Source organism: Schistocerca nitens, chromosome 3, assembly GCF_023898315.1.
Source record: "Schistocerca nitens isolate TAMUIC-IGC-003100 chromosome 3, iqSchNite1.1, whole genome shotgun sequence".
Taxonomy (NCBI): Eukaryota; Metazoa; Arthropoda; class Insecta; order Orthoptera; family Acrididae; genus Schistocerca; species Schistocerca nitens.
In genome coordinates, this window is record NC_064616.1 from 138,687,016 (window position 1) to 138,700,029 (window position 13,014).

Sequence of the window (13,014 nt, forward strand, 5' to 3'; positions counted from 1 at the left end):
AGCTTCTTCACGGGCTGCCAGGTAGGATTCTACTTCTCCACAGCTGTCGAGGCGGGAAACACCTCTAGAGGTATTGCCCGAAGACACATCAGCGCTGCCAGCTCCAACGCCCATGTAAGTTGACTTCACACCCTCAGCCTCCTCTACAGTCAGCTCCAACCCATCACTGCCTCAGGCCATGGCATGGGTCTCCAACCTCTCACCTTGGTTGGGGCTTGGTGTGGGGTGGAGAGGTATACTGTGTCGTAGGTTTACACATACTCTGTCAGCAACACATATTACATCCAGTTCACAAGGCAGCCAACTTCCTTACAGACAGAATTCGAGAGCTGCCACACTACACACCGCCACGGAACAGTAACTGAAGTGCCAACTGACGTCGCCAGTCCTCTGGTCCTCTTCCCTATGCCGGCCATGCTACACTAAGCAAGACAGACCGCATCCTTGCGCTAAGGTCTGTACCTAGGCCGGCGCACGAGCTGTAAGAGGCCAGTTCACTCCGTGTGAGCTTCGTGGGCCAAGCTCTGAATGCCTGTGCATGTATTCAATCAGGAACTCGCTTTGGACGCAACAAAGACACAAAGCTTCGTGTTAGTGTTTTCGAGAGAGGGCTTGTATGAATTCTGGGCTTTGTTTTCAGCTGTGATACATCGGACTTGACTATGTTTTCGTCATATGGGAACCTTAATATTGGACTGTCCTGCGGGGGCTTCAACTTGAACTAATCCTCAATTCTCAACATTTTAAATTGGGGCTGTCCTGTCAGGACTTGAACTTTTTTCTATCGAAGTGATTTGTGTAAATAATAGCTAGTATTGTTTTCTAACAGTTATTTTTCGTTCTAGAGGCCTTGTACCATTGGATTATATTTATGTCAATTCTTTATTGTCATTGGTTCTAGGCACTACAGTCTGGAACCGCGCGACCGCTACGGTCGCAGGTTCGAATCCTGCCTCAGGCATGGATGTGTGTGATGTCCATAGGTTAGTTAGATTTAAGTAGTTCTAAGTTCTAGGGGACTGATGACCTCAGATGTTAAGTCCCATAGTGCTCAGAGCCATTTGAACCATTTTTATTGTCACTGGCTGCATCGACTTTACTTCTGAAATGAAATTTTGGTAGTCCTTGCTGGACTCTAAGTCTGATATCTTTTGCGAAGACTTCAGTTCTGAAACTTTGTTTATTTACAAATAATAGGCACTCTGCATCATGTACTGTCTGTGTTCAAACCAGACGGGTTAATTTTGTTCGCGACTGTTTCAAGAGTTGTTTCCAAGAAACAAAATTGTGTACTCTTAATTTGGTAAGCTTGGTGTCCATCGTACATCTGGGACTTAACTTTTCTGACCGCCTGCGGTGGATACTTTAGTAGCAGATCCATCGTTCTTAATAGCACCAGTGTGGACAGTAATTTTTTCTCGTTAATAACTGTGCAAATTTAAAAAAGTATTGCCATGAATGGTTGTATCTTATTAAATATATTCACAGAGTCCAATTCATCAGATGATTAGATATGTGCCTAATGTATAGCCGAAAAATTTATGGCTCAATGGAATACAGCAATTTGGCTACACACTAAGTGGTTTCATGACCTTTAGAGCACTGTTGAATACAAAAATTCTTGGTTTATGTTGTCTGTACCATACCTAAATCATGTCGTCCGTTCCAAATGGCCGATAATATAATTCATGTGGCCAAGTTACGAATTTCCGGATTTCCTTTATACTAGATAGGACTTCAGCATTGTAGCCGAGTTGTAATCTTTTTTACTGCTGCACAAACGAAGGCTCTTTAGTGCACCTTCTGCTCTCGTATCTCAAGAAACAACCCACTGCTCTACCGGAAACACATCTAGTAGCTCCGTCCGCAGCTCGTGGTCTAGTGGCTAGCGTGGCTGCCTCTGGATCACGGGGTCTCGGGTTCGATTCCCGGCCGGGTTGTCGATTTTCTCTGCCTGGGGACTGGGAGTTTGTGTTGTCCTCATCATTTCATCCTCATCATCATCATTCGTGACAGTGGCTAGATTACACTGTGTAAAAATTGGACTGCATAAAAATTGGGACTTTGTACGGGCGCTGATGACCGCACAATTGAGCGCCTAACACACCAAACATCATCATCATCATCATCATCATCAATTTCATCTGGCAGCTCCTGATCTGCTATCTGATGTCCCTCTGACCAGTGTAGCTTATCGAGTGCCCGGAATTTTTTGCGTGGTGTCACTGGCCATTATCATGAAGTAGCCACGTTCTACCATTGCACACCAAACCTTCATGGAGACACGGCTGATTAGAGAATGCTGAATGACTGCTTAACTTTGGAGATCGAGTTCTCCCGACATTTGACACTAGTAACTACTGTTCAAACGCTTCCAGTTGAAGATAAGTTTTCGTTTAGGGCACACGATTGCGTCTCTTTCAACTTTGAGACGAGTACTCTAAAGTTTATTATTAAAATAATAAAAGCCTATGAAAGCACAGAATTAAGTTAGAAAGGAAAAGCGGAAGCCATCGAAAATGTAAACAGATAGATGTGACAGGTAGAGCACTGACTATCAAGGGATAAATCGGCCATTCCGATACATATTAAAATATTCTACACAATAATTACTGCAGGAGCCCAGGCAACATAAAAAACCTTAAAAAATTCCAGACTCATGTCATTTTTACCTAAAATGGAGGGTAGGCAGAAAATTTTACCTGACATTATGGAAAAATTTGACGAACACTGGTTCGGCGAAGGGCTAGACCCCGAACTTCAACTAAGTATTAATCATGCTTGGGAAACTTCCACCATACGTTCGGACTTCGAGCAAATCGATTCCGTTAGTTCCAGGTTGCCGACAAAAGGAGAGCCTTCCAGCTCTATTGCGGTTCCGAATGTATTCCGAAAATCTGGCGGATGCTTGCACTTGTGACAATGTCCATGGAGGTTTCTCACATCACAGTTATGCCGGTAAAACTATTCTACGCATTAAAAAGGAATACCTTCAATGACTCGTCACTAAAGGCTTGGAAACTAAAAATTGGAAGAGATGACTTTCTTTCCCCAATGTTCACACTTCACATTAACGCCCGTAATTTATGAGCTGGACACATGTAAGTCGTAAATTATCTCTGACAGAAGGGCTGAATGTGAAGACTCCTGCAGTAATTCCCTTTTAGAACACATTTAATTCTCTCCATTGGCCGGCCGGGGTGGCCGAGCGGTTCTAGGCGCTACAGTCTGGAACCGCGCCTGCCTCGGGCATGGATGTGTGTGGTGTCCTTAGGTTAGTTATGTTTAAGTAGTTATAATTTCTAGGGGACTGATGGCCTCAGAAGTTAAGTCCCATAGTGCTCAGGGCCATTTGAACCATTTCTCTCCATTGACTCATCCTGACACGAAAAGCACCTACAGTTGTGATACATTATACTTTCGTTACGACAGGCTGATTTTGAACAATGGGGAAAGAGTATCGGGGTCATTCCTGAGAGGAAAAAAAGGCATCGAAAGTCTAATGATCGTATGTCCATAAATAAAGGTTGTTCATGTTAAAGGTCATTTTGCTCATACCATATAGCACCTTGTACGATCATTTCATTGGACAACATCGTGCACCTAGCCTAGATATGTTTTCGAAGAACCACCCCTCGCAAGTCCCCCACGGTCAGTGAGGCATCTAGGAATGTGCCTCAATATGAACTGGTGAACTCGTTAAAACGCACGAATGTATGGACAAAGCCCGTATGCTTCACGACATAATTATGTTAATTAGACAATTCGTTCCTTTTTTTGTCACAGATCGCCTCTGCTATACCTCATCGTGCAAAATGTTCCGCTATATCACTGCGTGCATAGCAAGACTTTGGACAGTTGAGATAGCGGTGTAGTGAGATTACCACACTAGAAGAGTTTGAACAGTTGGTACCAGAAATACCGTGGAGGTCGTCCGCAGCAGGAACATCGCTTCTCGCAAACCAACCACGCGTATCGCTCCCCGTGGGGCGGCAGCGCCACCAGGAAGATGCGCGCGCTTAAGTAACCAAGCACCAGCAGAAGTTGGAGTTACAAGTAGTAAGTCAGTCCGAGTATTGCTAGGGAGTTCCTGCAGAACGTTCGTCGTGTCTTCAAATGGTTCAAATGGCTCTGAGCACTTTGGGACTTAACTTCTGAGGTCATCAGTCCCCTAGAACTTAGAACTACTTAAACCTAACTAACCTAAGGATATCACACACACCCATTCCCGAGGCAGGATTCGAACCTGCGACCGTAGCGGTCACGCGGTTGCAGACTGTAGCGCCTAGAACCGCTCGGTCACCCTGGCCGGCTCGTGTCTTCAAGTCCTCAAATCGTCGAGTGAGATTGAAACAGTGATGACCGATAGGTAGACAGTTGTTAGCCTTCAGTAGAAAAGGAACAGTGTACAGAATTATCATGTATGGACACAGACCGCCTGCCTAGAGATTTAACTGGATACTGTTAGTGTGGAACTGTTCTTCGAATAGTACACTAAGACAGAAAATTATTTTTCTTCCGACTTTAGTTCACAGAACATTATTTAGTTTATGTTCATGGAACTGTAGTCAACGCAGGACAGATAGGCTGAACCTGCATTGTACAATTGCTGTAACCAAAGTTGATTATTATATTTTACTATTCACTATTACGTGTTACTTTTTGATTGTGTGTGCACTGCCCTAGAACCGACGCATCCATCCTACCAGCAACCTTTATTAGTCTTTTTCGGCGGCAACAATATTTTATGTCAAAGTAAAGGCCCCCAGTCCTATAACAGAGATGGCTTGGAGATTTTTTTTCCTTTACACACAGTGTAGGTCATATGTTAACTAAATTTCAGTTTTTTTAAAGATACATTTATAGCGACGAAATTTTTTGCGAATAGCAGTCCGTAGTGCACTGTCGAACACAGCAATCTCCTGGGTGAGAGACGATACAAATTCTCCAACAACGAAAGTGCATCGACATTCGAGTGGAGAAATAGTTTAGTAGGTCACTAGCATCCGCGGTTTAAACTGGCACCTCAGCAGTTACCCTCCACAAGCAAGCACACTTGACGGCCTTCTTTTCGTTCTAAAGAATCCCACAGTATTTATCTTTTGGCAATGTTTATTCCTTTGCTTGTTTTTCAAGTCTATTCACGTGTTCACTATGTCGTCTTTGTTCTGTCCTTCATCTAACAATAATGTCATCATGTTACAGCCTCATCTCCTGTCCAGACGGGCTACTAGCCACTTATAACGGTGTCTGTCGCCTTTTCTTCTGACGAACTGGATTATGAAATAGTTCTCAGGTCTTCTCGACCGTTCGTAGAACTGTTCGTATCTATTGTTAAATATTATCGCCACTTCCAGTTCTTCTGCGACGTCACGCAGATATCGTTACGAAATTTACTGATAAGTGCTATATTCGGCGTAGCGGCTTATTTTTCAGTGTTTGCAGTTTTTGTAGGTGTGCCTTGGCTGCATTTCCCCATAATATGGAAGCATTACTGTAAGACCTCTGACAGTGATCCTAATGGCTCGTTATCGGACTATAGGGAGTGAGACTAAAAAAAAGCATGGACGATTCCATATTCCTATTCCAAAGAAATATTTCCCTCAATGCACTACGAGACACTTAATAATTCAACTTCGCGTGTTTCTGGCTCATAGCTCTTTCACTACGTGCCCACTCGACCGAATGTGCCCAACTACTGCTTCCCCGACCCCCGCGCTCGCTATTAACTCGAACTGTCGACGCAGTCCAACAATGCCCTGCCCACCGTAGAAAGCGGAAGTTTCTTGGAGGATAAGCTCGCCAGATAGCGTCTGCTGCTACATAGCTCACTGTTAAGGATTTCGAACACGGTATCTCTTCACAATACAGAACCGAACTGACGAAAAGTCGGTAAAGGCTGAGGGCGTATTCTCCCGATAATTCCGAATTGATGCTGTTGAGCAGGTAGAGTGCGCCGAATCGCTGTGAGATGTTTTTGCGTAGTCGGCTATATGAGTGCCAGGTGAGCTTAACATCGAGTCTAGCCTCGAGTTATTTGGCCGTTGGAGTCCATCTCTGATTACAAGAAGCCTGTCAGGATCAAGAACCCTGAGCAACTCAGTGACGTGTTGGTTTTAATGCCAGAAAGGCATGCCACGTTTCTGACAAAAACCAGCACTACCTGCTATCCAAATTTTGTCGATATATGTATGCCAGTATGTTAGTTGAAGTTAATTCGATAGTACCAAAATTTGTGGCTTTCCGTCGGGACGTAACGCCTGAAGTCGTTTTTTCCCATTCCCTACAGCTTTAATTTTAAAATTCAATTAGAAATTTGAATTACTGTGCAAAAAAAAAAAAAAAAAAAAAAAAAAAACGTGCTGTTAAGATTCTAGATAAAAAAGAAAGTTACTTGTTGTGCTAGTGTCAATTTCCAGAACATTGTACATTGATAATTATTACTTTAGATACATCTAAACACAAATGAATAAACCAATTTTTTCTTGTCATATGCATTTTGCATTCATTACCTGCAAGGCTTCGTCAGTGGCCTGGAAGATATTCATATTTATGTTCAAAATATTTTGCTTTACATTTTGAATATTATATATTGAGGTTACAACAGTTCTGGTACTTTCTGATTATTTATAATGCAGTGATAGTAAAAATTTCTACTTACAAATTTCGTTGATGCTGGTCGACATGTGTCCTTTGTTCCTGTTTTCAGCTATTATTCTTCTGCTTTCTGCCATACGAAATTTTATTTTCATAGCACTATGAAAAGACTATACGTTTACGTGTTGACATGTTTTGGATGGTGTTGCCTGTGGTGTCACCGCCAGACACCACACTTGCTAGGTGGTAGCCTTTAAATCGGCCGCGGTCCGTTAGTATACGTCGGACCCGCGTGTCGCCACTATCAGTGATTGCAGACCGAGCGCCGCCACACGGCAGATCTAGAGAGACTTCCTAGCACTCGCCCCAGTTGTACAACCGACTTTGCTAGCGATGGTTCACTGACAAAATACGCTCTCATTTGCCGAGACGATAGTTTAGCATAGCCTTCAGCTACGTCATTTGCTACGACCTAGCAAGGCGCCATTATCAGTTACTATTGATATTGATTCATGTACCGTCAAGACCGACGTTCTTCATTAAGTATTCCACCAGCTACGCCCGTTTTTCTAAATTCTAAATTCCTTGTCCTGTTCCAGACCTCACGCCAGCCTGCGTGAGCTAAAACGCGTGCCTTTCGGCCTCCTTCTAGTAACACGGTATTGGCTCTCCTGTCAACCAAAACATTACCAACTGTTGAATGGTATTACCAACTCTTTTGTGTGTGTATGTGTATGTGTGTGTGTGTGTGTGTGTGTGTGTGTTTGTGGTTATGCAGATGTTTTTCAACAGCCCGCATCTCGTGGTCGTGCGGGAGCGTTCTCGCTTCCCACGCCCGGGTTCCCGGGTTCGATTCCCGGCGGGGTCGGGGATTTTCTCTGCCTCGTGATGGCTGGGTGTTGTGTGATGTCCTTAGGTTAGTTAGGTTTAAGTAGTTCTAAGTTATAGTGGACTGATTACCATAGCTGTTAAGTCCCATAGTGCTCAGAGCCATTTGAACCATTTTTTTTTTTTTTTTTTTTTTTTTTTTTGTTTTTCAACAGGTGATAATAGCATTCAGCAGATGGCGTCACCATCCAAAGCATAATACTAAGTAAACACACGTACATTTCCTAGTGTTGTGAAAACAAATTTTCGTATGGCAGAAAGCAGAAGAAGAACAGCTGCACGCCGGCCGGGGTGGACGAGCGCCTCTAGGCGCTACAGTCTGGAACCGCGCGACCGCTACGGTCCTAGGTTCGAATCCTGCCCCGGGCATGGATGTGTGTGCTGTCCTTAGGTTAGTTAGGTTTAAGTAGTTCTAAGTTCTAGGGGACTGATGACCTTAGAAGTTAAGTCCCATAGTGCTCAGAGCCATTTTTGAACAGCTGCAAAACACGAAAAAGAACGCATATAGACCAACATCTACGAAATTTGTAAGTAAATATTTATACTGTCACTACGTCATCGATAAGCAGGAGTTCCAGAACTGTTCATAACATGAATATATAATGTTCAAAACGTACAACAAAATAGTTTAAACGCAAGTGTGTATATAGTCCAGGCGACTGAATATACTTTGCAAATAATAAAGGCGAAACGCGTATGGCAAGAAAAATAGTTGTATTCAGTTGTGATCAGACAGATCTTAAATAATAATAAAATATCAGTATAACATTACATGCAAACTGTGGAGGACAGGACAATAAATAGTTAACGATGTTCCAGAACATAGCTCACTGTGTTGTAAATTAAGGAACAAGATTATAGAGATGCACTAAATTGAAAAACTCTGACAAAAATCAAACAAGTTAATACCCTAATATAAAGTAGCGTAGGACTACGCATTTCGAAGGCTATGAGGTAGTTCTCTTAAAGATGCTGGCACAATGTAAATCTTGAGATTTTAGCCCTTCTCGTTGTGCATTTAGAGTTACTGAACAGTTGTAGTGCAATACAGTCATGAATGTTGATGATTCAAAAATTTAGGAAGCCACTTTTGACTTTGCTCGACGTCGTTATCAGTTTAAAACCACTCAAAAGACACGTCGATATACATGATGGTTCATCGTTGCTTCTTTGTTGGTTTACATTCTTTGTTAGAACTAGTAATAGGCTTCTGGAGCCAATAACGTAAGATACCGTGAACTACCGAGCACATCGATAGATGTCGTTACAGTCACGCTACAGTGATATCTTACTGATTAATTACACCAGAAGCTTAAGAAAACAGGTTAAGCCTTTCAGATTTCCGAAGTGTGTCTTTTGCTCTAAAATATATACGGCTACAGTTTGAAAATATATTAATGTATTTTGCAATTTGTAATAAGAGGCATGTTTTGAGAAGGTAGCATTTATTTGTTTCGAGATCTGTGTTTGAGGATTTGTGTAGTAATTCAGATTCATTTCAATTCTAAACTTCTCTGTTATGTTTCTCGTGCCTACACTTACTTTAAAATTATAGGTAACTAGTGGAGGTATACTGCAGTGTTGAATATTCTTCCTGCTGAGAAATTTCTTTCGATTGCGGTCTTGTATTCTGTATTGATGCCTTACACATGCAGCTTGAATAGTTCTCGCAATGTAATTTTCACAGATTAAATGCTCGTCATTTCGCGAGATTAACTGAAGCATTCGTTACCACGTTCAGCTAAACAGGGGGCGTAAATGCCGCTTCGACTGCAACATTCGTAACCATACTTACAATTGATATCTCTGCCTCGTGATGACTGGGTGTTGTGTGATGTCCTTAGGTTAGTTAGGTTTAAGTAGTTCTAAGTTCTAGGGGACTGATGACCATAGATGTTAAGTCCCATAGTGCTCAGAGCCATTTGAATTGTTCTCTTGGCAACACCTTCGTTAAATACCCGAACATTCACCTTTTAGCCTAACCTAGACTTCGGGCTACTCTACATATTTATCTGCAAAAACCTATAACCAGAAAATAATATTCACTCAAAACTAATGTCCGTATTCTATTTGCGCACGTATGTTACACGCCATAGCTTCATTACGTCAAAGTATTTAAGATGCAAATATAACTCTGTGATGAGAATGTTGTAATCTATAATCTTAATAATGCAGCTGTATCTCAATGTCCGTGGTTGAATTGTTACTGAACAATTAACAATTGTAACTGCAACATCTGTAATGTGGAATACTAAACATCTTCGTTGTATGCCACTACTATTAATGGTACGAAATATCACCGAAGAGCGAAGACAGCATGAGTAAATAGGCACCTTGGAATCTCAAAGGATCTTGGTAACGTGATCATAGCGACATCTATTTCCACCCCTAATCTTCAGGGGGTGCTGCATCTATCGATTTTCTCGGTATTTGAGGCTCCCTTACGATGTTGGCTCCAGACGCCTGTGAACTTGTATATACACTCCTGGAAATTGAAATAAGAACACCGTGAATTCATTGTCCCAGGAAGGGGAAACTTTATTGACACATTCCTGGGGTCAGATACATCACATGATCACACTGACAGAACCACAGGCACATAGACACAGGCAACAGAGCATGCACAATGTCGGCACTAGTTCAGTGTATATCCACCTTTCGCAGCAATGCAGGCTGCTATTCTCCCATGGAGACGATCGTAGAGATGCTGGATGTAGTCCTGTGGAACGGCTTGCCATGTCATTTCCACCTGGCGCCTCAGTTGGACCAGCGTTCGTGCTGGACGTGCAGACCGCGTGAGACGACGCTTCATCCAGTCCCAAACATGCTCAATGGGGGACAGATCCGGAGATCTTGCTGGCCAGGGTAGTTGACTTACACCTTCTAGAGCACGTTGGGTGGCACGGGATACATGCGGACGTGCATTGTCCTGTTGGAACAGCAAGTTCCCTTGCCGGTCTAGGAATGGTAGAACGATGGGTTCGATGACGGTTTGGATGTACCGTGCACTATTCAGTGTCCCCTCGACGATCACCAGTGGTGTACGGCCAGTGTAGGAGATCGCTCCCCACACCATGATGCCGGGTGTTGGCCCTGTGTGCCTCGGTCGTATGCAGTCCTGATTGTGGCGCTCACCTGCACGGCGCCAAACACGCATACGACCATCATTGGCACCAAGGCAGAAGCGACTCTCATCGCTGAAGACGACACGTCTCCATTCGTCCCTCCATTCACGCCTGTCGCGACACCACTGGAGGCGGGCTGCACGATGTTGGGGCGTGAGCGGAAGACGGCCTAACGGTGTGCGGGACCGTAGCCCAGCTTCATGGAGACGGTTGCGAATGGTCCTCGCCGATACCCCAGGAGCAACAGTGTCCCTAATTTGCTGGGAAGTGGCGGTGCGGTCCCCTACGGCACTGCGTAGGATCCTACGGTCTTGGCGTGCATCCGTGCGTCGCTGCGGTCCGGTCCCAGGTCGACGGGCACGTGCACCTTCCGCCGACCACTGGCGACAACATCGATGTACTGTGGAGACCTCACGCCCCACGTGTTGAGCAATTCGGCGGTACGTCCACCCGGCCTCCCGCATGCCCACTATACGCCCTCGCTCAAAGTCCGTCAACTGCACATACGGTTCACGTCCACGCTGTCGCGGCATGCTACCAGTGCTAAAGACTGCGATGGAGCTCCGTATGCCACGGCAAACTGGCTGACACTGACGGCGGCGGTGCACAAATGCTGCGCAGCTAGCGCCATTCGACGGCCAACACCGCGGTTCCTGGTGTGTCCGCTGTGCCGTGCGTGTGATCATTGCTTGTACAGCCCTCTCGCAGTGTCCGGAGCAAGTATAGTGGGTCTGACACACCGGTGTCAATGTGTTCTTTTTTCCATTTCCAGGAGTGTAGATGGAAGTGCTTCACGATGTCGGTGGAAGTAATAGGGAGCAGTGAGATTAATATATGGTGTTTACCACGGACGTGATGTACGTACCTCTTCAAAGAACTAAGCATTTTAACTGCGTCGTCACAGTACATATATATTCGCCCACGAAATTCGTCATTAACACTTTGCCGTCCGCACGTCTCGTACAAATTTATTCGCTTGGCGCCGGCAGCGCTAAGTCGTATTGCTTGGCTTGTCGCCGGCCACTTGTCACCTTTCCGTTGATGATAAGCTTCAAACACATTGACTTTTTGGCGCTTTAATTTTCCGGAAATCCTCTATTTTGCCGTATCGTTCCACAAACTCGAATTTTCTTTTCAGGTAACGTCTCTGCAAGTTCTACACTGTTATAATAATTATTCATGCAGAGGTGATGCCACTTTCCATCAGAAGGTGTCAATAGTTCCATCACTGTTTTTGCTAAAGGCTGTCCAGCGCCGGAATATATCTTGAATGAGGAAATGTATACCGTACTTGAATCACACAGCATCCGAATGAGTTTGCCGTATTTAGTAATTTCCGACGGATTGTAAACTTTAAATTTTAACCGTCCACGCCACGGTATCATTCCTTCATCAATTGAGATGTTTTGACTTAGCCGGGAGCGGTGGCGGAGCGGTTCTAGGCGCTTCAGTCTGGAACCGCGCGACTGCTGCGGGAGCAAGTTCGAATCCTGCCTCGGGCATGGATGTGTGTGATGTCCTTAGGTTAGTTAGGTTTAAGTGGTTCTAAGTTCTAGGGGACTTCACTTTTTCGAATCCCCGTAATTGTCGCAATGGGAGACAATGACGGGGATTCCAAAAAGTGACCCTTCAACTGCGTTGTGCATTGTGTTTTCTCTCAGGCAATGTTACAGCACTATATTAGTAATAAAACTAAAATTTTATACGCAGCTGGATATGACCAAGACAGTAGACTATAAACAGAAAACATGCGAGAGGAAAGAGGAAAATCTTGAGAAAAATAGTGAGTCAAAAAAAAAGTAAAATAAAATAAAAATAAAAAATAAAAAACACGACGATGAATACAGGAACGAGAACAAAGAAGATCAGTGCAAGAAAATGGAACAACTAAATGTAACAATGAAATAACGAATAACGAAATAAAGAAATATGTGAGGAGTATTTTGAAGATGCCATTCGCAAAAAATCTCCCGGTGGAAATGGCTGCAAGAAATCAGAAATGATGTGAAAGAGACGAAGGCCGTAGAACACGAAATTCTGATCAGGGATATGTTCAAAAAGAAGGTTTTAGATTCTGATCTCTACATCTACATCTACATCCATACTCAGCAAGCCACCTAACGGTGTGCGGCAGAGGGTACTTTGAGTACCTCTATCGGTTCTCCCTTCTATTTCAGTCTCGTATTGTTCGTGGAAAGAAAGATTGTCGTTATGCCTCTGTGTGTGCTCTTAATCTCTCTGATTTTATCGTCATGGTCTCTTCGCGAGATACACGCAGGAGGGAGCAATATACTGCTTGACTCCTCGGTGAAGGTATGTTCTCGAAGCTTCAACAAAAGTCCGTAGCGAGCTACTGAGCGTCTCTCCTGCAGAGTCTTCCACTGGAGTTTATCTATCATCTCCG

General features: G+C 43.9%; 1 protein-coding gene across 1 annotated transcript in view; it reads right to left on the reverse strand.

Moving 5' to 3' along the window:
* Nucleotides 1–13,014, reverse strand: part of LOC126248080 (glutamate receptor-interacting protein 1) — a 535,929-nt gene that overhangs the window by 245,922 nt on the left and 276,993 nt on the right. The window lies entirely within an intron of this gene.